The 25,368-nt window shown below is 42.6% G+C and overlaps 2 long non-coding RNA genes across 3 annotated transcripts; both read left to right on the plus strand.

Annotated features, from left to right (window-relative positions):
* The first annotated feature begins 343 nt into the window (after positions 1–343).
* On the plus strand, positions 344–15,406 carry LOC119245196 (uncharacterized). 2 transcript variants are annotated; one of them, XR_005125200.2, is made up of 3 exons: positions 344–502; positions 11,223–11,298; positions 15,131–15,406. It is a non-coding gene; the product is annotated as an uncharacterized LOC119245196 (long non-coding RNA). The 2 variants fall into 2 exon arrangements; XR_005125201.2 differs by lacking the exons at positions 11,223–11,298; positions 15,131–15,406 and adding exons at positions 2,461–2,510; positions 3,347–3,476.
* Positions 15,407–16,545: 1,139 nt separating this feature from the next.
* On the plus strand, positions 16,546–24,545 carry LOC129145713 (uncharacterized). The gene is made up of 3 exons (XR_008551675.1): positions 16,546–16,971; positions 18,497–18,583; positions 23,839–24,545. It is a non-coding gene; the product is annotated as an uncharacterized LOC129145713 (long non-coding RNA).
* The last annotated feature ends 823 nt before the right edge of the window (positions 24,546–25,368 follow it).

Below are 25,368 nucleotides of genomic sequence, written 5' to 3' on the forward strand. Positions count from 1 at the left end.
AGGTATCCCCCTGTAGGGAGATCTGGTTGCCCCAGAGAATCTTTCTTCAGCCAGTCCACACACACTGTCAAAGTGGATACTTCACCCTGACCCGTCCCACTTCATTTCCTTACCCAGGATCTTACAGGAGTCCCCTGTTGCTTACAAAGTCAAAAGCTAGCTCGTCAGGCCGAGGTCCCTTGAGGCCTTCAGGGGAACTGGCACCAACTTGCTGATTTAACTCCTCCCCTCCCCTACTCCTGGCCCAGCCCCAGGGCGAGAGGTCTCCTTACCCTTCTCAGAACAGGCCTTGTTCATTCCCATCTACATTCCGCTCTAAGGTTCCAAGATTCCATGAGTCACACTGCTCCTCAAAGCTGGAATCTTTCCCCACCTGCTCTTCACCAGTCCAAATTCAGTTATTTCCACTAAGGCCTTGCTCAGCTCGCCTCCCAGAAGCCTTCCACCCTGCGTGACCCATTGAACCTTGTGGAATTACATCTGTTCTGACGTCTCTGCCGTGGTATGTAAACCTCCCTTAAGCTGCTCTGCAGGGGTCTGGGCATCCATGCCTTCTGTCAGCTAAGCTTTCAGATTCTGGACTGCCCAAACCAGGATGAGCTCTGATGGACTCCTGGCTGGCCTTCTGGACCACTGAGTTCTAGTGAGGCCCTGCTGCTGGGCCTTGAACAAGTCACATACATGTTTCTCATTCCGCAAACACTCACCATCCACTATGTGGCTGGCACCATCCAGCCACGGGGGACACGACGAAAAATTGTTGATGACCACAGCCCTTTTCATGGATCTAGCGTTCTGGTAGGAAAAGACCTGTTGATATTTTCATTTTTGAAAAATACGTATCTGGCACAGGGCTCCCGAAACCCTTGAAATTTCCTAAAGTGAAAAGAACAAGCCCTTTTCAGCCACTGGTGGACTTATGTAAATGAGGTGACTTTGAGGCAGCATCTAAGGGTGGGGGTTGGTTGCCAGGGGAACCAACTATGTGATTGGAACATTCACATTCCCACCTCACCCTCTGTGGGACACAGCTGAGTTTTAATCAGTCACCAGTGACCAGTGAGTTCATCAATCATGCCTGAATACGAGCCCTTATAAGCCCCAGGCTCAGAGAGCATCTGGATCTGTTGAGCACATGGAGATTTGGGGAGAATGACACCCTTGGAGTGTTGTAGAAATAATTCTAGCTTTTTACCCAGGCAGGGGAAGAACAAGCGGTACTTCAGGAATGGTGAGGTCAGGAGAAGCTTTATTACTCATGCTTGAGGTCCCAGACCTGGGTAGCCCGGTAAGGTCTGAGCACCAGTCCAGGGACAAATGGTTTCTTTTATACATAACCATCTTACATTGATAACATTGGTCAGTAAGCACAAAAGTTTGTGACAAAAGACAGGAATTTAAGGATGCCCTGGGAGATCAATCAGCCTGGCAGCTCTCTGGCCTTGTTAAAATGTAACCTCCTTTAGGTAGTCTCATCTAGATAGGCTGTAGAGAGCAAAACTTGTTTACATTTACTTTGCATTATCTACTGCCCCAGACCTGTGACTCTTTTAGCAGGAAACAGGAAAGATTTCATTTGATTAATGGTTCCCTTTCAGGAGAGGGCACAGGAGCTCCTTCCCCATGCCCTGCCCGTTGCATCTCCTCCATCTGGCTGTTCAGAGTTACATTCTTTTATAATAAACTGGAAAGCTAGCAAGTAAAATGTTTTCTGATCCGCAATAGAAACTTAATGGAACCTGAGGCAGCGGGTTGTTCAGAGGCAAGAAGCGGGTGGGGGTAGGGACAGGGACAAGATTGGCAGCTAAAGTGGAGGGAAGTCTGGTTGGACTGAACCCTTAACTTCTGGGATCTGATGCTTTCCACAGGCATAGCGTGTCAGAGCATGGGATGCCACGCTGGTGCCAGAGGATTGCTGGGTGGTATGGGGAGAAAAAAAAAATCTTACACTTCAGAATCATTGTCCCATAACAGAAACAGCAGCTAAACAAGACAAGCTGGGAACACCACCAAGCCCCAGCTCTCAGGAATGCTGCTTTCTCCTGGGGGAATTCAGACAAAGAGGGTACTGGGAACCCTGCAGAGAGGAGTATGCTAGGGCTACTTTAACCTGCAGCCTCTGCAGTGCCATTTAGATCCCGACTAGCTGGCAAGAATCCCACATGGTTCAGCAGACCTCTCCTGTCTCACTCGCTGCTCCCCTCAGCAGTGTAGTTCTGTCGTCTGCCTGTTCTGCTCCCTGCTCTGTCTCTGGTGAATCCTTTCACCCTCCCACGCCTCTGGCCTGTACCCTAGCTCTTGTATAATAAATAAATAAATAAACAAATAAATAAATAAATCTTTAAAAAAAAAAAGAGAGAGATGGAAGATAGATTTGGAGCCCAGTGGGAGCAGGTGAGGTGACAAATTAGACCCAGGCAGTGGATGGACAGACAGAAAAACTGGACTTAAATCTTCCAGGTAGAGTCAACATGATTGGCCAAGAGGTTGGATATTTGGATGACAAACAGGTAAATCAGGGTAACATAATAGTTTGGTTAATGACTTGGGCAAAAACAGGCTTGCGGGGGATGTACAAAGCTAGCATAAGCCATTTTAAGTTTGAGGTGCCATTTCAGTATCAACCATACCACGTAGGGATTGGGAAAGCAAGATCCCAGCATTGCAGGAGAGGCCAGCTCTCAGACAGAGATCTGGGCAACATGCAGAGACACCTATGACTTAGAGCCATGTCACCAGATCTTGCTACAGCTGTAGTGTAAACAGCGTGCATCCAAGAGACTCCGATTGTTGCTTTCTCACTGAAAAATGTATGGAATTGGATGAGATTGTCATGAAGACGGCTCCCAGTGTTCACATTCCGAGAGTCAGCGCCTCTGATGGTGTGATGTTTACTTCATAAATCCTAATGGAATAAGTGAGACGCATAGCCCACAATACTTAAGTGTTGCAGCCTTTGTTTTTTATTTACTTTTGTTATTGTACCTAGTTTTTTTTAAAGGCATGAGTTCTTAAATTTGTAATATATAAGGTTAAATGAAGATGTTAACACTGACTTGAAAATTATCCAAGAGTAGAGCTGTAAGAAATTAGGGTAAATTAATTGGCTAATGATCTATTAAGCTAGATTCATGATACTATCCCAAGTTCCAGAAATGCCAAATCCTAGAGACTAAAGTAAAGATCTCTGTTTTGGGATGCTTGTCTGAGAACCTTTGTTCTCCTTTTCTACAACTAAATTCCCACTAAAAAAAAACAAATTATATATATTTTTATTTATTTATGTCACATATATATAGCTCATCATATATATGAATAAATACATAGTTGTGCTTGGAAATTGTAGGTTTTATTATCAGTGGATGTAAGAAGATTCTTCGGAAGATACTGAAGATATCTGAGAACAACAAAGCAGATGAAAGTGTATTGGTGGGGCATTCGAATAAATATAAAGAAACGTATTAAATAGTTAAAAAGGCCAGAATGCTTTAAAAGAAGGAGGAGGAGGGAATTTTCCAAACAGATTCCCTGAGGAAGTCCAAAGTCTGAGAGAGCAGTCTAGGGCAATGAAGCTATTCTCGGCTTTTGGGCAGACACAGAGGTAAATTTGCTGCAGCCTGGAACCCCATCCCGGGCCCCACACTGTTGATTTCCATTCCACTACAATTTTCATCACTGACTGAACATTAGGGCCCCCTGGTGAGCTTCAAAAGTTGTACTAATTATACCTGGTGATTCCAATGTACAGGCAGGTTTAGGAGCCTCTGGTCTACACTCGTAAGTATGAACTTTCAATGCAGTCAAGAGTAACCGGATTTTCAAAGGAAAAGGTAGCATGAAAAAAAAAAAAAAATACAAACTCCTCAGAGGCAAGTTTTCCCTCTCTGAGAAAACAGAGCTAAAGAGAACACAGAAAATAAAATTTAAAACAATAATTATTATCCTTAGAAAGATCCAGAAGACTAGCCCATTCATAAAATTGTTGTGAAAAAGAATCAGATGAAAAATAGTAAAGAATTCTTGGGAGTAAAAGACGCTGCAGGCAGCATGGGTTTTAAATGTTGGAAGCACTTGATGCAGCTCAACCTCACATTCCAAAAGGTAAACACAGCAATTTTTTTATTATGTGGAATTTATCATAATTTTAAAAAACAACAGAGGGGCAAGATTTGCAATCTGGCTGATCAAACTGAGGAATTCTTTAAGCACGCATGACACAAAGATAGAGAAATGAAGATAGGAGGCAAGAGACTACGGAGGCTAGATCCAGAAAATTCCCTTATTCATGTGCCAGTGCTAACAGCAGACAAGGTAAATTGGATCAACACTTCAGGGGAAATTTAGAGAAGTTGGACAAACATGAATAGAAAGTCTAAGCATCAGAGAGCTAACGAGAGCTCAGCCCTTCCCCGTCCACTTCCCCTCTACCTGACTACTAGTCTGATGCGCCATGGTTGTTTGTGGGACCCCCCTACTCCTGCACTGACACCTGAGCTGCTGCAGACAGGACTAAGCCTCTGCCCATTCACAGCAGCCACGTGGTCCTGGGGTCCAGGAGAGCAAGGCACTGGGCAGCCACTTACCAGGTACTCAACGGATATTCACCTTCATTAATGATATTCACCTTCATTCACATCAGCACCATTAGTACTCAGGGTTCCGTATCAAAGTGACATGCAAATATCCTGGCAATTAAATGCACTTGCAGACAACCCCCCTCCACTTGTTTAGTGAAAATCACCTAATTATCCGTGGAAATATATTTGCCATGGGAACATAAAATGCCTGTGTGTGTATGTGTGTGTGTGTGCATACAATTAGAAAAATAAAATTACTATAAGACACTCAGGAATATTGAGTTCCCGGCTTTGCATTCTGGAGCAAAGTGAAGAATGTGCAACTTAGAGAGTTCTATAGAATACAACTGTCTTCCCGCAGAAGCCCCTGTCAAGTGGGGAGACAAACATGTATTGCGATGGTGTGCCAGCTCTGTTAAGCCACATTGAGATGACAGGGCTGAACTTTCCCTTCCATGCCCACTGCTGTCATGCTCGATGTCAAGCATGGAAAACCATTGAACGTGAAAGAATGTCTCCCAAGGTGGTTCTGAGCAGGCTTGGCATCATGGCTGGATGTGGGGGAAAGTACCTGGATAGTACTGGACAGCACTATCCAGTGCTGGATAGTACCTGGACAGCAGCTTCACCTGATGGAGGACAAGAATAGGAAAAAAAAAACAAACTGAAAAGGAGGCAAGACCAGAAAGAACAACACACAAGCCTCCTGACTCACACAAGGAGGTGGGGGTAGAAGAGATTAGCATAGCCATTGACACAGCTGTGGAAACCAAGATCGTTGGTTATGGCACAGTTATGGAAACTAAGATTCTTAGGCACAGACAACAGAGTTTGAACACTGTTTTGGAAACGAGTATACTTAGGGGCAGACTATGATCCTGAGGCGCAGGCGCCTAGATTACAAAGCATGACATCCAAGCAGGTATCCAAGGGCACATCCAAAGGTAAAGATATGGAGATTGAGCCCATTGTGGAATCTCAGGTTCCTTTCAAATTCTACCTAGTTATCCAAAATCAGCAACTAACCCGAAGGCTCCCAAACAGAAGACTATATCAGCGCAGTCTCTGCACCGGCTGGAGCAGCACACCCTCTGCCCACCTGTGCCTATGCAGGTACCTCTTTTCCAACTCTCTTGCAGGGCAGCTGACCTGTCAAGGCTGCCCGCCTGCAACCATGCAGGCCTCTCTCAGCAAACCTGTCCCTTCTGGGCAGCTCTTCCTGCCCGCTTGTGTCTACGCAAGTGTCTTTCATTCTTCCATCCCTTTCCCCTATAAACCTGTTCTTTAAATATAACTAATGTCTGTCTCATGGGGAAACTTGCCACGTGTCGCTGAAACGGGAGCTCTGGTGACACCTTTCCCAGAGTGACCCCAAGGGTCCCCACACGCCAAACCCACAGACTCAAAAAAAAACACATCACACCCACACATCAGGGTGAAGAGCACAATGCCAGGGCAGCACCCTGTAGACACTGATTCCGATTCATCTGCGATTCAGGAACTGCCCCAAGAGCCGTGGCGGGCACGGCAGGGTCCCGACGAAGCACTGGTCTCCACAACAGCCCACCAGGTCACGTGCTCGCCTCGCTGGTCCCCACCAGCAACCCCTCCAGCCCTCCAGGCGTGGGCTGGTCTTGCTCTTCTATGGTGTCTTCATTTCCACTACACCTCCTCGGGCCTTCTGCTTTGATTCTACGAAGAATGTTTTGGAAGTCAAACAAAACCCTGAAAATACTCTCTTCCATTTTATTCTTCATATTATTTTAGTTCTACTCCCACATGATCCAGAGGAGATATGAATGTGGAAAAGCAGGAGAAGAAAATCACCAACATCAACATTGCTGGATGCTACCTCTTTCTACTTGCAAATGCCTAAGTCCCCAGTGTGATTCTACTGCAGTGATTAAATCCTCTCTAAGGTTCTATCAGAATAAAGTTAACACTACCTGGAGGGAGATTGTGGAGAAAGGCTTTGAACACAAAGTGATCCTTGCGCTGGGTGGGGAAAGAGATGGGAATTTACCAGAGGGAAATTGGGACAGAGCAGAGAGAGTGATGTAAACAAAGAGCAAAATAACCAAATATACTGATTTTTGAAGATGTGAGACAAGGAAGGACAGAGGTAGTGAGCTATGGAAAAGAGAATCTCCTTTGAGTTACATCAGCCTGCCTCTTTTGTATCTTGTATATGGCGAGGAGTTGTAGGATTCTACCAGTCTCCATGAGCCCTTAGCTACCCAAACAAAATTTTACACTCATTTTCCAACCGGATTTGAAGACTAAAAGCTCTCTCCAGCCTACTGCAGAAAGTCCAGATGTGACAAATACCTGCCTCGTTAAAGATAATTAAAATAGAGAGAAATAGTTTCTGTAGGAAAGGCAACTTTGAATAAAAGTAGCAGACACTTGTCCCTCTGTATATAATACAGTTACCTGTGTGGGAAAACTGAACACTTCGTGTTGTTTTTCTTTGGACTGCTGTCTTTGTTTTCTGGCTTAATTGAAACTTTCAGGTTTTTGGGGGGTCATATTTTAAGCAGCACCCACTGTTGTTATTAGTATAAAGATTATAGGTACACTATAGGGAAGTCCAATCATTTCTAAGCTTGAAAAAAATAAGGGGGATTTAAGAAGTGAAGTTATATGTATAGATGGGACACAATCATGTATTTTAAACTGTTTCTTTTATTATGTCCAATGGCTGGCTTTTTTTTTTTTTTTAACACCACTCCTATGTATGTTTCCCAACACAATCAAGAAATGAACTCAATTCTGACACTAGCTGGAGACAGTGTCGGGTCCCTCAAGTAAAGGGCTCAGCACCCCCAACTGCCCCCACTTCAGACATCAATCTCAAGTCCAAGTTGTCACCTGTGCTTCTAAGGGACAGTCTGTAAATGGGAGGTTCCTAGGACCACCTCCTTGGGTTTGACTGATTGGCTAGAGAAGCTCACAGAACTCAGAGAAATGATTTCTTATGTTTATAATGTTACTCATAATAAACTAGAAAAGGATTCAGATGAGCAGCCAAATGAGAAGGTACACATGGTGAGGTCTGGAAGTGTTCTAAGCACAGGAGCTTTTGTTCCTGTGAAAGTGGGTGCACCACCCTCCAGGCATGTGGAAGGGTTTCTCAATCAAGAAACTCATCAAATCTCCTTGTTCATGAGTTTTTACGGAGCTTAAGCTGCAGCCTATTCTTCTCCCCTTTCCAGAAGTCAGTATGTGGGGCTGAAAATTCAACCCTCTAATTAGTCAGTCTTTCTGGTGACCAGCCCCATCACGAGGCCAACTAAGATTCTATATAGTTATTCACTACCAAAACTCAGGTGGGCTCAAAATGGGCTCCTTGACCATAACAAAAGACACTTTGGAACTCCTAAGGGTTTTAAGATCTCTGTACCAGGAACCAAATTTATTTCTTCTTCTTATACCACAACCACACATCTATTTCTTATCTAGGGTTTGCCAAACACATTTTAAATTCCAGTTCCACATTTTAAATTCCATGCAGTTTTTAGCATGCAGTTTCTCTGATTTCTATATTGAATTTTTAAACTTTTTTTTAACTTTCTTTAAAAGTTCTTTGTTTTTAAAGATTACAGAAGATTTTGTAAAGTATGACTTACGTGTGATGATGTGTGTATATTATTAATGTGTAAATGTTTAAAAAAAAGTAAGGAAGAAAGATGAAAGATTGGGCCTCCCCTGGTGGCTCAGGTGGTTGAGTGCAGCGCTGTGAAGCTGTCCACAGCCTCTGCAGTGCACGTTTGATCCCTGCCAGCCGGCAAGATACCCACATGGCATGGCAGACCTCTCCTGTCTCGCCTGCTGCTCCCCTCAGCAGTGTACTTCAGTCTGTCTGTTCTGTTCCCCACTCTGTCTCTGGTGAATCCTCTTACCCTTCTACACATCTGGCCTGCACCCTGGTTCTTATATGCATGAATAAATAAATCTTAATGCATACAAGAACTGGGGTATAGGCCAGATGCGTAGGAGGGTGAGAGGATTCACCAGAGACAGAGTGGGGAACAGAACAGGCAGACTGACTGACTGAAATACACAGCTGAGAGGAGCAGCAGGCACGACAGGAGAGGTCTGCCCTGCCATGTGGGACCCTCACCGGCTGGCCGGGATCAAACCAGCACTGCAGAGGTAGCGGACAGCTTCACAGCACTGCGCTCAACTGCCTGCTCCACCAGGGGAGGCCTTGAATAAATAAATCTTTTTAAAAAAAGATGAAAGAGAGAAAGACCTTGGCAACTTCCACATCTAACCATGATGGAGCAAGTGGTACCAGACTCTCCATTTCACCATAAACAACCACTGTATATAAATATAACAGACAAATTTTTGCAAAGTTTAATAAAAACATAAACTCCCATAGATTCTAAAAAGTTCAGAAAATTACAGCCATGATGAATAAAATCAAAATACTACTGGATATTAAACTGCTGAAAATCAAAAATAAGGAAAAAAATCTCAAAAACATCCAGACAAAAGCAAACATATAGATACAGAGGAATGATATGAAAATCAGCTAATTCTTATCTGAAACAATAGACACCAGAAGACAAAGAATGATGCTTGTAAAAAACTGATAGAAAACCCTGTCAATTCAGAAATTTTATAGCCAGCAAAAAAAAAAAAAAAAAAACCAACTGTCAAAAATGAAGGTAAATAAAGACAGTTTAAAGTAAATCAAAGCTGAGAGAATTCATTAATGAATGGTCTGAATTGAAAGAGAAGCTACCAGGAGATTTTAAGCCTGAAGGGAAATAAAACAATGTAGAAACCCAGATTAGCAGAAAGTAATGAAGACTAGAGGATATAGTAAATATAAAATATTAAAGACTCCATATTATACTTTCTATCTTTATAAGACAAATGAATAACTAAAAATTATACCAATTTACTGTGAGGTTTATCACTTATGTAAATTTAAAATAGAAAATAATAGCACAAAAAGTGAAAGTAAAATGCATCTGCATTATTGTTACAACCTCCAGGTATTAAAAGAATAATGAGGAAACACTGTGAATAGCTTTATGCCAATATTTCAGCAAAGTATACAAAATGGATAATTTCCTTAGAAATGCACACACACATAACTAAAATCAGTATAATATGAATAGGAAATCTGAATAGCTCTATGGGACTATTAGGTTCATATAATAGTTATTTTCCCATAAAAGAAACTCCAGACCCAGGTGATACTACTACAAACACTAGAATGGCTAGCCTGAAAGGGAAGGACAACACTAAATGTTGGCAAAGGATGTGGAACAACTAGATCTTCTATGTGCTGCTGGAAATGCAAACTTGGTACAACCACATACGAGAAAACAGTTGGTAGTTTTTCATTTAATTAAACATCTATTATCAGCAATTCTCCTGGACATTTACTCTAAAGAGAGGAAAATATATATGCACAAAATGATTTGTTTATTGCAGCTTTACTCAAAATAGTTAAAACCAGAAACTACCACATTGCCTATCAGCAAACGAATGTATAGACTGATGTGGTATGCATGACTAGACAGCACTAGACAGCAGTAAAAAAGATATCTGCAATGGAATACTATACACAATAAAATAGATACACTTGAGCATGCAGAGGGGTCTCAAAACATGCTGAGTGAGAGAACCAGGCAGAAAAGACTAATAGTGCTTGATTCTATTTACAGTTCAAAAATAGGTAAAACTAGAAGAACTTGAAAAAATAATCTGAACACTGGTTGCCTCTAAAGTGGGGTGGAGAGGATTGGACGGTAAAGGATTTTCAGGCTTTTTCTGCCCACCCACCATTAGAATTGCCCTGTCTGATGGGGGCACCTGCATTTTGTTACATTGTTATAAGTTGTATTGTTTACTTCTATGGGCCATGGCAGCAGTATTGAGATATTCCCCAAGAGAAGCAGAGGCAGGAGAAAGAACACCAGAGAAGTCCAGAATGAAGACTTGCGCAAGGACAGGGGGGGCTTGGAGGACTACCAGTCTCCTGGGCCCCCAGCACCCCTGCCTGGCATGTACCTGGTTGCTGCAGTACATGTAAAAGCTCAATAAAATCCTGAGAAAGCCACCGAGGGCTCCAGGACTCTCTACCCAGTCTGCTCGGATCATAAAGAAACCAGCACTGTCCCTGTCCAGCCACTACAGAGATAGACTGGAAAGGGTCACTCAAGACCTTTGTACAGTTTTCTAATTTTTCTATACCTAGATAGAAGGTATATTACATGGGCACTTGCATATCTACTATGTTGGTGTTAGTCTGTGGGAAGGAGGGGTGTCAGTCACTGGGAAGGGGCACAAGGATTCTTCTAAGATGATGGCAATGTTCTATTTGTTGACAGGAGTGTATTACTTTATGATAATCCTTTAGCTGTGTATTTGTGACTCCTTCACTTTCCTAAATATACATTATACTTTAAAAATAGAAATTAGAACCCCCTGTGGAAGACATACAGTCCATACATGCTATTTTCCTAGAGTAGAGTTAAGTGGGTCATCTTTCCAATAGAAGCAAGACAGTCTCCTTGTTACCCCTGAAGTTCCTCAACTGTGCTGGATCCAATACTTCCTACTGCTGAAAGCTTTAGGGGTCGACTTGAATTCTCTAGTAAACCTGGTTGTTTATCTTCCCAGGAAATAACTGATGGTATTGACTGACTGAAGCCAATAACCGAAGTTCAGGTCTCTTTTGGCAACAAAGTGATATTAGGTAATTAAATTTTTGACTACCATATGGAAAGGCTGACTTGTTCTTGTTCCATTAAGTTGTAAACCAAAATATACACTAAAGGAGTGAGAACACTCCTGCATAGATCTGCTTCCCAGCCTTAGTCTTGGTATCCTCTGCACCCCACCTTTCCAATTCGGTTCTGCATCTTGATCCAGCTTTGTTAGCGTGCTTAGCTCATGCCTCTCCAGCCTAGAGAGACCATGCACCTGGCCACATTTCTTTCAAGGGAGCAGAGAGAAAACTTGTCAGAAACAATCTTTGCTGCAACACATGTCCTACTTTAATGCAGTTGCTGTTCGCAATACAATGGATTCTTCTCTTTTAATAAGCTGTAGATTAGCCCTATAACAGACTTGTAATAGACTTGGCCTATAACAAATCTTCTTGTTATAGGGCAACCCCAAGATAAAATAGGTTGCCTGACTGTGGGTCATCACCCCACACTTAAAGGGGACTTAAACTGCAGGCACACACAAAAGGTTAACAAAAGGTTTATTTACAAAGGAAGGGGAAATGAAGAAATGTACAACCCAGGGAGAAAAGAGGGAGATAAATTCTTAAATGTGTCCTACTGGTTCTGCCAACCTGGAATCCCAGATGACCTGCCAAGACCAAACGCTGCCTAGCCAACAGCATGAGCCAAGAGCACGAGACCCCACTGACATGGCTGGTTATAAACACAAGCACCCAGAAAATGGCTGCTTAAGTACACTCTTAGGTCCTCGCAACTTCCCTTTGAGAATCATGGGATTTGTAGTTCCCAGTGTCTTGCTGCTCTTGGGTTGGCATCCACAAAGCCTGCATGGAGTTTGCTCAGGACATCCTTTCCCCCTAACATTCTCACAAATCAAATCCTGTTTAACTGTCATTGTCAGTGCACTTAGCTAAATCAGATTTTCCAAGGACCTCTCTTACTATGTTGAATTCAAGTCAATTTCTATTTATTTATTTTAAAGATTTATTTATTTATACAAGAACTGGGGTACAGGCCAGAGGCGCAGGAGGGTGAGAATATTCACCAGAGACAGAGCGGGGAGCAGAACAGGCAGATGGACTGAAAACACTGCTGAGGGGAGCAGCGGGTGAGACAGGAGAGGTCTGCCATATCATGTGGGTTGCTCCCTGGGCAGTTGGGAATGGAATGCACGCTGCAGAGGCTGTGGACAGCTTCATAGCGCTGCACTCAACTGTTGCACCACCGGGGAGGCCCTTCAATTTCTATTTAAAATGCAGATCGTGTCCTTGTATTTATTGGTATTTAGAATAATGAATTGGTTCCATAGCATCCTCAAGTGGTGACCAATTGGGCATTTTTGTTTAGTGAATTCATGGATTTTAATATATTTGAAGAATTTTAATGACAGCAGGTAACATTTTGGTGCTCCAATTACTGGCCCAATTATTTGATCTTATTATTGGTTATGAGGGTCTCTTCAGGTTGGTTTCTGAGTCTTTTTTACATGATTCCAATTATGTTTGACAGCTTCCCTCATCTCTTAGATAACATGATGTTCCAGGCTCATCTTGTACAGGCCCTCCCTTAGCTCTGAAATAAACCATTTCTCCAAAGAGTTGAGTGTGGAAAATGATATTTAGAAAATTCAGCCTGGATGATGGAGTATTCATAGCCACTGCATGTACTTCCTTCATCTGCAGCACAAAGATGTCTCTTATATTTCTATGTGCAAAAGACAGGTGCTTTAATTTAGAAGGAAAAATAAGAAGAAAAATGGTCCCTGGCACACTGATAAAAGCGATTGAACAACGTATGTAAATCAGAGAAGGCAATACTATCACAAACATCAATAAATTATTTTTTCTTCTAAATAAATTATAATATCAAAAGAGGCATTCACAGTTAAGGCATGAAGCTTCCCCCCCCCCAGAAACACTAATAAATATACAACATTTAATTCAGATCTTTATTTTTTTTAAAGATTTATTTATTTATACATACAAGAACTGGGGTACAGGCCAGAGATGCGGAGGGTGAGAGGATTCACCAGAGACAGAGTGGGGAACAGAACAGGCAGACTGACTGAAATACACTGCTGAGGGGAGCAGCAGGCGAGACAGGAGAGGTCTGCTGCACTATGTGGGACCCTCGCCAGCCATCTGGCCGGGATCGAAACGGCGCTGCAGAGGCTGCGGACAGCTTCATAGTGCGACGCCCAACCGCCCGGGCCACCAGGGGAGGCCCAGATCTTTATATTTTTTAAGTTAAAATAAAAGAGGGATTAAAGAGGTTTTTCAAGACCATGAAATAAAGCAGTGGGCAGACAGCCCACTTTCTTTTTTGTCCCACAAACCTACCTACACGGATCCTACAGGTGCTAACCTTAAAAGGTACCACTTCTTCTCACGTGTTTCTGTCTCTATGGCTACCACCCCAACTGAAGGTACCCCCTTCCCTTAAAGAAGTAAAGCCCCATCACCAGCTTCATTCCGCCTGAAACCACATTCCACAGAAGTCCCCCCTTCCTCTGCCCAACCCCCACCCCCACCCCGCCACCCCATGTCTTTGCCCCCACAGCAGCCAGAGTCACCTTTTGAAATAACCATATACGATGAAGTTACTCCTCTGTTCAAAACCCTCTGCTGACCTTCCAATGTCCTTTTCTTGGGCTACAAACTCAGTGTGCTTCGCCTTCAGTTGTTTCCAAGTCCCAGTATCTCACTTCCCTCCCTTAATCACACCTGTACATAAGCCACGCTGACTTCCGGCTGCTCCTTAACCACCCAGCACCTGCTCCAAGCCTCCCAGTCCTGGCTGTGCTGACCCCCAGGCCTGTGTGCTCCACTCCACCCCTTGGCGGCCTCCCCATATGACCCCTCCCAGCTTGCCTGCTCCACCCCCAGCCTGCTGCTCTCCCCAACCCCACAGGCTCCCTGCTCCCCAGTGTGCTGACCTCCCCTATGTCTACATGCTTGAATGTCCCTCCTCCCAGGCCACCACCTGCCGGTGTCTGTGTGAAATTCCATCTTCCTCTCTGTCTTCCACTCACTTTCCCTCTTTATTTCTCTTCAAAGTCTTTATCACCATCTAATATTATAGTCTATTGTTGATTTTGTTTATTATATGTGTTTCCTGCATACCCCCAACATATTTAATGTCTGAAAACATAAGGATAGAAATTATGCTGTTTTGTGCAGTCCTATAGCAGCAATGCTTAAAACAGTGTTCGGTACATAATATGTGTTCAGTGATAATTTGAGGAATGAATATGTGAGACAATTGGAAAAGAGAATGTGAAGCTTGAAAGCACACACACGTATGCAAACCATATAATTGTAATAATAATAATAATAATAATAATAATGTATATGAATTTGAGAAAAGGACAGCAGAGGACTCTGGAAGTAGGACTGAAAGGCAGCACGACAAACAGATATGACAAACAGACATTGTAAGACTGAATAAGAGGGAAAAGTCCAGGGCAGGAAGAAATCAGTGAGAGGGACACTCCAGAGGGGTCTTTTCTCCCTCGACCTGTTCCTCTGGGGGCCTTCTCTCCTCTGTCTGGCACCTCTGTCAAGTTTCCCAAAGGACTCCTCGCACCGCCTTCCCTAAGGTCTCTCTCACCTAGTTTTCTCTGCCCTCATGTTTCAAAGGTCTGTTTTGGGAATTCAAAACAGATGCCCTCCTGGCCACTCTTACTGAACTGGTAGGACAGGACTTTCCAGATGCTGCTTAAACAGAATGTCCAAAGAGAAAATGAGATGACAGATACCTTGGTGTCTGTCGACATCTCATCTCATTATCTAGGTGTTTGTTAGAACATACACTTGTTTGTTCTTCTCCCTCCAACAGGAAAGGCAAAGACTTGGGACACTGGAATTCATGTTGAAGAAAAAGCTAGATGACCAGTGAGATGGGACATTCAAAGCCTCCAGCCAAGTTCCTCCTGGAACCTGTTCCTGGACTCCTCTCTCTGTTCTCTTCCCACTCAAAGTTTTGCCCAACATCCCTCTTCTGTGCTGGGGGTGGGCATGGGGGTGGAGGGGAGCCACTGGAGACCAGTTTGTACCCACAAGGGCACCATCTTCCACAGCACTCACAAATTTGGGATTTTCAACATTACATATTTATTAAATTATTAGGTATAAATTAACTTTATTGCCTTAATTTGCATTTTTACTACTTGTAGCTATTTTCCCAAGTGGCTGCTGTTTTGCATGTACTGAGTGCTCACATGCTTAGTGGACTTTTCTTCCGATGCTTTACGTTTGATTTTTGTACATTTTTCCACTGCATTTTCCAGATTCTCTCTGAAATACCAAATTTCTAGTTTGCACTTGATGTTTCCTAATGTTTATTTTTCTATTCTTAGAAACCTGAGCTCCCCTCTGCTGCACCTCCCCCTGCAGTTGCAACAGGGTGGTCCCCAGGAAAGGGGGAGGTTCCCTGCCCCACCCAAGGGAGGGTGGAGCTGAGCAGCAAGAGAAGAAGCTGCAGGAAGAGACGGAGGAAGGAAGCAGGATGGAGCCAGGAGACCTGGAGGAGGCGCATGGAGCCTAGAAACACGTAAAGAAACTGCGCTTGTCTTTTGGTCGTGGACTGGGTGACACAGATGTGGGTGAGACCTGTGGGGAGGTGACAATGGCAGCTTTTATCTTGATGTTGATTTTGCTCTTTTCCTTCCGGGCTTGTCTGGTTGTTTGTGACCCTTTTCTGTGGGTCCCCACTGGAAGATGCTTTAGACTTGTGGCAGGCTTTGGGGCCTTGTTCTGGGCCAATCCCATATGGATGGACTTTTACCCACGAGGGGATGGGTAACTTTGGGTGCTTCATTTAGAAACTAGACTCTTTGCCTCACCTGTATTGTTTCCTAGTTTTTATTAAAGATCCTTCCCATTAAAGTGTCATATGTTTTGTGTTGATGCGGCGGATGGCAGAACCCATTTAGAATAGGCAGGTTTGCGGGGTTTGGGCTGCCCCTCTCCCTGTCCTATAACACAGTGACCTTTAGGGCTAACCTTCCCTAGGTCCGGCTGGGCAACCAGCGCGCAGGGGGAGAACAGCAAAACCCTACCTGCTGCACCTCCCCCCGCAGTGATCTTTAGGAATGGCTTTTGCCATGGTCCCTAGATCCGGCTGGGCAACCAGCGCGCGCGGGGGGGGGGGGGGGGGGGGGGGGGGGGGGGCGGGGAGAACAGCCTGAAGCAGAGGAAGTGCAGCGGAAGTTCCCTGAAAAGGCAGAAGCTTATCAAGAGATAATGACCACCAAGAACCACTACAAGAATGCTAAAAATCTTATCCTGTCTTTCTAGAACTACGAACTTTAATCCCTTATCTGTCTTTCTAAACTTCCTTCTTTCTTCTATAATGGTCATTGTTTGTTATGTAGATCACCTCCCTGATGGTGATAGACTGAGCCCATGGGCAAGCTAATTTCTTTGATATTCATTCCTGTGCTTTTGGAAAACATATATATACTGGTCACAAACTCAAAGAAAATGACACTCAGATTTTCACTCTTGAAGTGTGTCTGTTTGTCATTTCTTTCACCGACGCCCTGACCACCCTGCACGCTTCTCTCAACCCTGAGGTGGCCTCATCGTCTACTGCTGTGCTGGTCCGGGGCAGGTGGTGCCCAACGTGGGGCCCCGACATTTCATTTCATTTCATTGTGTCTTCCACCCAAAGAAGAGGTGAGTAACGAAGAAGAGATCGTGTTGGGTAAGCTATCTCCCTTCTTGTGTGTGAGTGTGAATGTGATTCCCTTTAAATACCCTCTTTTAAACAGTCAGGGATAGGATCCTCACTGGAGCGTCCGTAGCTCGCTGTTAAAGGATGATCAGTTCAAGATAGTGAGAAGTTTTTCTAAGAGTGAATGCTCGTGGTGCTGTGTGTGTGTGAGAGTGTATGAATACGGCTCCACGGCCTCGTGGCTACGGAGTCTGAGTGGGCTGCACCCGCGATTCCTGTGGAGGAATGTCATATGACATAACGGTCATCTGCTCTTCGGAGTAGCCTGGTCCGGGACTTATACGGACAGACCTTAGCTAAGACGCCTCCGCAAGTTCCCGCGAGGGACACGGGCCGGACAGCACAGTTGAAAGAAATCTTTGCTTGAGTGAACAAAAGCACCACGAGACCATGGGTCAATTACAGACCCAAAACAAAAATCTTTTTCTATCTATATTAAAAAATATGATTGAAACACGAGGTATTAAAGTAAATAAGAAAGCTCTACTGCAACTTTATAAATTTATATTACGGGTATGCCCGTGGTTTCCAGAAGAAGGTAGTTTTGTCACTGGAAACTTGGAAAAAAGTAGGAAAAGAAGTAAGAGTTTTATGCCCTTCATGGACCATCTCAGGTTCCAAGACAGACTCTGTCTTTGTGGGTACAAATTAGAGATTTGTTGGTTGATGCCACTGAGGCAGAATTGTGGGAAGGCCAACAGGATGAAGTTCAGGATAATCCTAAAAACATTAATGATCTACTCAAGCCTCTGCTCCCGTATCAAAGGAATCCCTTTCCCAGTCAGAGGATGAGTTTAATGATCATGAATATATTGAAATGCTAAATAAATTAACTTTCAAAAATGATAAACCCTCCCGCCCACCCGCTAACTTTTTTCCAGTTGTTACCAAACCTAAAATTGCATTACATAATAATCCTAATCATATCAAAGCCCATCAAGGGCCCCTAGGTGGCATTTTGGTCCGCGGCACCCCTCTTGTCACTGTTTAGATTTCCCATCTAGTGATTTCCCATTTAGATTTCCCATCTAGTGACTGTTTGGTAATTCCAGTGCATGATAGTTCTCAATCTCAGTCTACTGCATTTTGTTTTAAAAATATATATTCATTTGTTCAGCCTCAGTGTATACTTTTTGTTTTCTAAGACAGAATCATGGTTGTTCTCTATTTTTTTGGATTGAGGAGGGGGCGTGAGTCAGAGAAGAAATCTGCAGGTATGAGGGACAGGATGGTGACCTCTGATGGAGCCCGGTCACTATTTGGAAGACTGTTTCTGAGGTTGTTGAGAAATGAGGTGTGACAGCCCCAATGTGGGAGGTGGGGTGGGTTATGATATACGTGGTCCCTGACACAGGACTCTTAGAAATATGTGTGTGTGAGTGTGTGTGTGTGTATACATATACATATATTTGTATTCCGTTCAGAAGAAGGATATGATCATAAGGGTTTTGTAAAAATTTCCAACAGTATTGAAAACTACAGACTGGAAGCTGGGAGCCTGCTGTACCTATTCTCTCCAGAAATACCACCCTGTTTCTGAGCATTGGCTTAAGGGTAAGCTTGCGGCTAGTATGCCTGCAATGAAATGAGACTTTTGCAGCAAGGAAGAAAAATCAGAATTTATTTTTGATCTTATACTGATTGAAACATATTTATTACATAGGAGAAGAGCCTTAATGGTTCAGTGTCTGGTTGTGAACAAAATTACCTGTGGATCATGTCCATAGGAATATAGTTTTTCCTAATATAACTGGCTGTCAGTGCTGACTGGGTGTCAGCACTGTGTGAAAAGGGAGTGTGAAAAGGGATAATGTTTCTTGAAGAGCCTATAGATTCAGCTTACCCTTTGCTGTAGATCTGTCTTGTTCTACGTGTTCCCCAATCTTATTTGGTTATTTACGTATTCATAAGCATTGAGGTCATATTGAATGTCTTCCTATTGCAAACAATGTGCAGAAGCTGCAGAATTTATGTAAGTTAGATTCCTAGAAATGGGTTCTCAGTCAAAGGAAACATGCATTTTGAACTCAGAAGGCCCTTCCAAAATGCTGTACCACTGCATGGAGTGAGCTGCTTTCCTCACATCCAGCCATCTGTCTATTTTTGCTCATTCAATGAAGGAAATTGATATTTTATGGTTCCCAAACAATTTCGCATGCCAATGGATTTTAACTTTGTAACTGTACTTCAGAGACCTTCGCTGGTGACACTACGGAAAGTAGATTAAAGGAATGTATGGAGGGTGGAATGTTTGTCAGAGAGGCTTAAGAAGGAAAAGAACTATTTAAGTGAGAAGAAAGGAATAATGGATTCAGAGGGTAGCCACGGGCCTGGCAAAACATGATGGAACTCCATGCACATGATGGAACTCCCATATGTTAGGATGGAGTCTGAAGTAGCTGCAGAAGTGGAATGCTCATGGCAGCAGATCTGAGACTTAGTCTCTTCTCAGACAGCCACCTACAAGAGGTTTGCATCAACTAGGAGGTTGACCAGATGATTTCCAAGCTCCCCTGCTGTCCCACAGTCCTGGGCACTGAGTGCAGAATTGTGATCTTGGATGAAAAGAAGGCAGTCTTTACTGTGTCACCAAACTCTCTTTCATATTTCTCAATGAAGGGAAATGTGTACAGAGTCATAAGTTGCCAAGATATTTTTAAAAAATGAGTTGGGAAATTTCTATTGAATGCTAATTTTTTTAACCTTCAATTTATTTCTCCTGAGTTGGGGAACTAAATAAAAGATCAGGAAGCATAAAAGGAAGGTGTTCAGGCTGGAATGGAGCTGTTTAATAATACTGGTTGTGAGTTGGGTGGGCCAACCTGTGAGTCAAGTCAGCCTTCGTAGGAATTAGAAATCTTGGAATGGTAAAACTAAGCAACTGGCATTTTTATATAACATTCTACCCACCTGATTAACACTTAACAATTTCCCTAGTATTTTCTACTTATCAACATAATTTCGTTTAGGGGTGTGTGTGTGTGTGTGTATGTGTGTTTTGGGAGAGCTGATGAGGGTAGGGTATATGCTTGAGCTGAGGCAAGGGACCTAACAGTCCTACTGAACCTTGTAATGCTCTTGCTCATGAGCAGTGTTGCCAAAAGCCCCAGAAAGAGAGGCTTTGGGACTGTGAAGTACTGAAAAGATAAGATATGTCTCAAGCTATAGCAACAACATTTCATTGCAGTCTCGCCCAGACAACCAGGTATGGTGCCAACTGGAATCGATGCAGCCAGCGGAAGCCTGAAGGGCAGCCAGGCTCATAAATTTGAAGAGTGGAAAAGAATTGCGATGGCAACAAAATATTTCTTGTAAAGTAGCCAGGCCTAAGTCTTATACAAGAGTGGCTTTCAAACTTTAGAACACTCAATACTCCCCAAGTGGGTGGCTGTTGTAAGCTCTGAATCAGTATAGGTCACCCTCAGATCTTTGATTCAACAAAAGAGGCCCTTGGGGTGAATAATACAAGCATCATTTATTGACCTTTCTCCAGGTCTGGGTATTTAACATATTATTATAAAAATAGTTTAAGCAAATACAAAAGTCAAGAGAATAATATGGCAATCCTCATGTAACTACTACTAAGATTCTTCTTTTCTCCCTACTACTTCTTCATACGCATGTTCATTTGAACATCTTCCACATTTGATATGTGGGCAGTTCCTGGTTCTTTGTGTCAATAAATACACTTTTGCCTACATCTTTTTGCATGTTTGCAAGTGTATTTTTGAGCTAGATTCCTAGAAGTGTGACTGTAGGGTCAAAGAATAAACATATATGTGGTTTTGCTTGATGTTGTCAAATTTTCCCCCACTGTATTGCCACCTCTAATATTTTAGTGTTGCTTCCTTAGAGCTTCTCAGCAGCTTGTTGTCAATGTTCTGCCCACTGAGTAGGTAAGACATGGTAACTCATTTCAGTTTCATTTTGTATTTCTCACATTTTGAGTGAGTGGTCATCTTTTTCGTGGTAAAGGGCTCTTTATCAATTCACTCTTTATATCTTGCCCACTTTTCTATTTGGTGATCTTTTCTTTCATTGCTTCGAAATTTTGAACTTTGAGTCATAACTAAGAAAGTTGTAATTTGAGTCATTCTTAGGGAAGTTTTCTTTTTTTTAATTTATTTTTTATTTTTTAAAAATATTTATTTATTTATTTATACAAGCACTAGGTACAGTCAGAAGTGCGGGAGGCTGAGTTATTTCACCAGAGCCAGAGCAGGGAGCAGAACAGTCAGACAGAGGACACTACTGAGGGGAGCAGAGAGTACGGCAGGAGAGGTCTGCATGCCATGTGGGACCCTCGCCTGCGGCCGGGGATTGAACCGGTGCTGCAGAGGCTGCGGGCAGCCCCGCAGCCCAGTGCTCAACTGTTGCGCCACCAGGGAGGCCCCTTAGGGAGGTTTTCTTAGTCCAGGTGATAAAGAGTTTTACTACTATTTCTTCGAGAACTTACTATCAAAACTCTCCACTTAAATTTCTGTTATATTTGTAAAATATTCTGGTGTAGAGAGTAAACTATAGATCTGTCCCAATAGCATTTATTTGAGAAGTCTTATCGTTTACCGATTTAAGGAGTAGTCACTCTATCTCTAGATGTACTTGATTCTGCTTCAGAACTCTGTATTTTGCTTCACTGGCCTTTTGTGTAGCAATCCCATGCTATTTCAATTAAGGAAAGTTAGTACCATTTAATATATGGTATGGATTGGGGTAGTTCCCTCCCCTGTTATTGTCTTCCAGGATATTTTCTGATTTTTCTTGCTTGTTTTCCTTTCCATTGAAAGATGATGGACATTATCAACATTATGATCAACTTGTACGTTTGGATCTTCTTTTATTGCTGGATTGTTTTCTGAAATCACTTTCCATGATCCCCAGGTGCCAAGAGTAGCTTGCTGGATGTGAACTAATTTGTAGTGGCACTGGCTTCTTTCAGCATTGGTCAATATCCAGGCACAAAGCTAGGAGAAGAACCTCTAACCTCAGTGAGTGTTAATTTATGGAGAAGAATGAACACAAATTGCTGCAACATAAGGAAAAAAAAAAAAAAACTATTAGTAGAGGACAGGGGCCCTTAAGTGTAAAGCTGCCCAAACACATGTGCTAGAATCCAATAAATTGCCAAGGCCCAATAAAAATGCTCAATTAAATAGAATGAATGGAAGTAATAAAGGCTAGAATAAGATGACTATGCCTTGGGGGAAAAAAAAAAGAGAAGGTATTCATTTGGAATTGGAATTCTTTGATAAAAGAATGTCATTTGTGATTGACCTTGAAGAATTATTGTATTCTCATATAGGCTACATGGGAGAAGAAAAAGTCAGATAGAGAAACAAAGTCTGTAAACACAGGGAGACAAGAACTCTTTTGGTATGTTTAGGAAATGGTGATGAATCTTCAGTGCTGGGATTAAATAACGTTACGATTGGGGTATGAGAATATGAAGGAGCAGGAGTACCTTGGGGATAGCAGGAAATGAGTTTGGAAATGAGGGCTGGAGTCAGAAGATAGGAGATGAGATGCTTGAAACTTTGAAATCTTGGGGAGAAGACACCAGAAACATGGCTAATGTGCATAGGGGCAGTTAAGGTTTGGATGTGATTAATTTCAGAGATAATAAGTGATTCTTTATTGCTTCAATTCTCAGTCAAAGGAAACATGCATTTTGAACTCAGAAGGCCCTTGATGATATTTAAAATATCATCAACAACTTGGGGTCTTCTGAGCTTCATACCCAAAGTCAACATGGTTCATACTCAAAGTAGGAAAACAGTCTGAATTCAGGTTCTTTTATTTTTGGGTTCCTTTAAATGAAAGTTAAAGGAGTAAATTTACATCTCTCTTGGGTTCTTTCCAAAAAATGTAGTATTATTGGAGAACTAGGCCCCAATACTATTGGAAGTTGTAGCTGATCTCAGTACAAAAAAAGTAACATCTTTATTGCTCATTGACTTCTAATTTTCTACTTTAAGTTATAACATGATAAAATGTGGCATTTTTATAAAATGTCATCTTTTATACATTAGGACGTTCAAGGTCTTTTTTCTGCCAAAGGGAATTTATTTTTTACTCCCACATATTTAGAGGGAAAATATCTTTCTTTTTTTAAAAAAAGATTTATTTATTTATATAAGATCTGGGGTACAGTCAGAGGCATGGGAGGGTGAGAGAATTCGTCCGAGACAGAGCAGGGAGCAAAACATGCAGATGGACCAAAGACCCACTGAGGGGAGCAGTGGGTGAGACAGGAGAGGTCTGCTGCGCCATATGGGTTTCTCCCTGGTGGGCCGGGAATCGAACCAGTGCTGCAGAGGCTGTGGACAGCTTCACAGTGTGTCGCTCAACCCACTGCACCACCAGGGAGGCCCAAATATATCCTTTTTTTTAAAAATTAATTTATTTATTTATACAAGCGCTGGATACAGTCAGAAGCGCGGGAGGGTGAGAGAATTCACCAGAGCCAGAGCGGGGAGCAGAACAGGCAGACGGATGAAGTACACTGCTGAGGGGAGCAGTGGGCATGGCAGGAGAGGTCTGTGCACCATGTGGGATACTCGCCTGACGGCCGGGATTGAACCGGTGCTGCAGAGGCTGCCGGTAGCTTTGCAGCCCAGCGCTCAACCGCTGCGCCAAAGGGGAGGCCCCAAAAATATCCTTCTTAATCCCTGGCTTTTCTAGAACAAGACATAGGGTTCCAAGATATAAGTGTTTGTTGCAGTTAATCTTTGAGTTTTCCATTTTTTGATCCTAAGAGCATATAATGAAAGCTGTATGAAAATTATTTCCCCACCTATATCTTTTCTCAGGACAGCTGTGACTGATGAGCAAGTGTGTGGTTTCTGTTGCTGACTGGCATGCTACTCTCCAAGAGGCTGGGATGAAGGAAAGAAGAGACAGACACCTGCTTATTTGCTGTGCTCTTGTGCTCCTGAGCTCGAATTGGAAGACAGAACAGAAGCGAATAGCTGAAGAAACCACTTAGAAAATTAAGTAAAATAGCATTTTAATTCTGCACTAGGAATTCAAATCAAAATCACAATTAAATTCAAACAAATCAAAATGATCACAAAAGGACTATGATTATTTCAAATTCCACATGTTCATTATAGTAAATAAGAAAGTCATCCATTTTTGTATATTAAACTTATATTCTGCAACCTTGCTGTAATCTTAGTTTCAGAGGTGTTTCTGTCAATTCTATCAGATTTTCTACATAGACAAACATGCCATTTGCAAACAAAGACAGTTTAATTTCTTCCTTCCCAGTCTGTGTATCATTTATTTTCTTGTATTATTGTTGTATTGTTGGATTTGCTGGGTCTTCTAGTATGCTGTTGAAAAGCAAAGGGGGCTTATCCTTACCTTGTTCCTGATCTTAGTGGAAAGCATCTTGTTTCGTACCACTTAGTGTGAGATTAACTGTAGGGTTTTTGTACATGTTCTTCATCAAGTTGAGGATATCCACCTCTCTTCTTAGTCCAGTGGGTGTAGATAATATGCAGTGCCTTTTCTGTATCTATTGGAATCATCATGTGATTTTTCCTCTTTCATCTGTTGATGTCATGGGTTCCATTAATTGATTTTCAAACTATGAAGCAACCTTGTATACCTGAGAAAAATCTCATTTGATTGTGATTATATAATTCTTTTTATTGTTGGTGAATTTGAAAGAATGTTACTAATATTATAAAAAGTTATGCCAATATTTCTCGTAAACAATGTATTTGGTGGGAATCAATAGTTCTGGGGGTACTGACTGCTTTGTGTGATGGTGAAGAGTAGAGAACTACAGAGCAGAGAGAGGAATCTCCACTCTAAATCCACAGTCAAAAGTGTGTATGTAAAAATCATAGAAAGAAATACTGAAAATATAGGTATATTTGAAAAGCCTTTCAGTGTCGGAATTCAAGTTCTCTAACCTCATCAATGGAGGCTGCCTCCCTGGCTCTCTCTCCCAGCCTCAGGGCTAATGGGACAGGAGCACTTGGTGGTTGAGAGAAGTTGCCCACCTTTGAGCCGAATAGCTTGAAGTCAGCCCCAGCTGGTTATCATGTGCGGCATGGGTGCCTGTACTTTGCTGGCACCTCTGGGCTCATGGTCTGAGGATGCCCTTTTGTTCCCTGAGGAACTGCTGCTTCTCTGTACCTAGTGCTAGCTTCCTTGCCCCTTCTTTCCTCTCTCTTTTCTTTCTTGGATGGGATCATGTTTTCCGGAGTAGACATTATTTAATCTGACATCTATTTTATCATGACATATTTTTATCTTTCAGCTTCATGGCAGGATCAAAGAAATAAGGGTGTGTTTGGAAACAACCTCCTTTCTCCTTTGAAGAGCTA

The sequence above is a fragment of the Talpa occidentalis genome, unplaced genomic scaffold (genome assembly GCF_014898055.3).
Source record: "Talpa occidentalis isolate TD23 unplaced genomic scaffold, MPIMG_talOcc4v2.1 talOcc4.14, whole genome shotgun sequence".
NCBI lineage: Eukaryota > Metazoa > Chordata > Mammalia > Eulipotyphla > Talpidae > Talpa > Talpa occidentalis.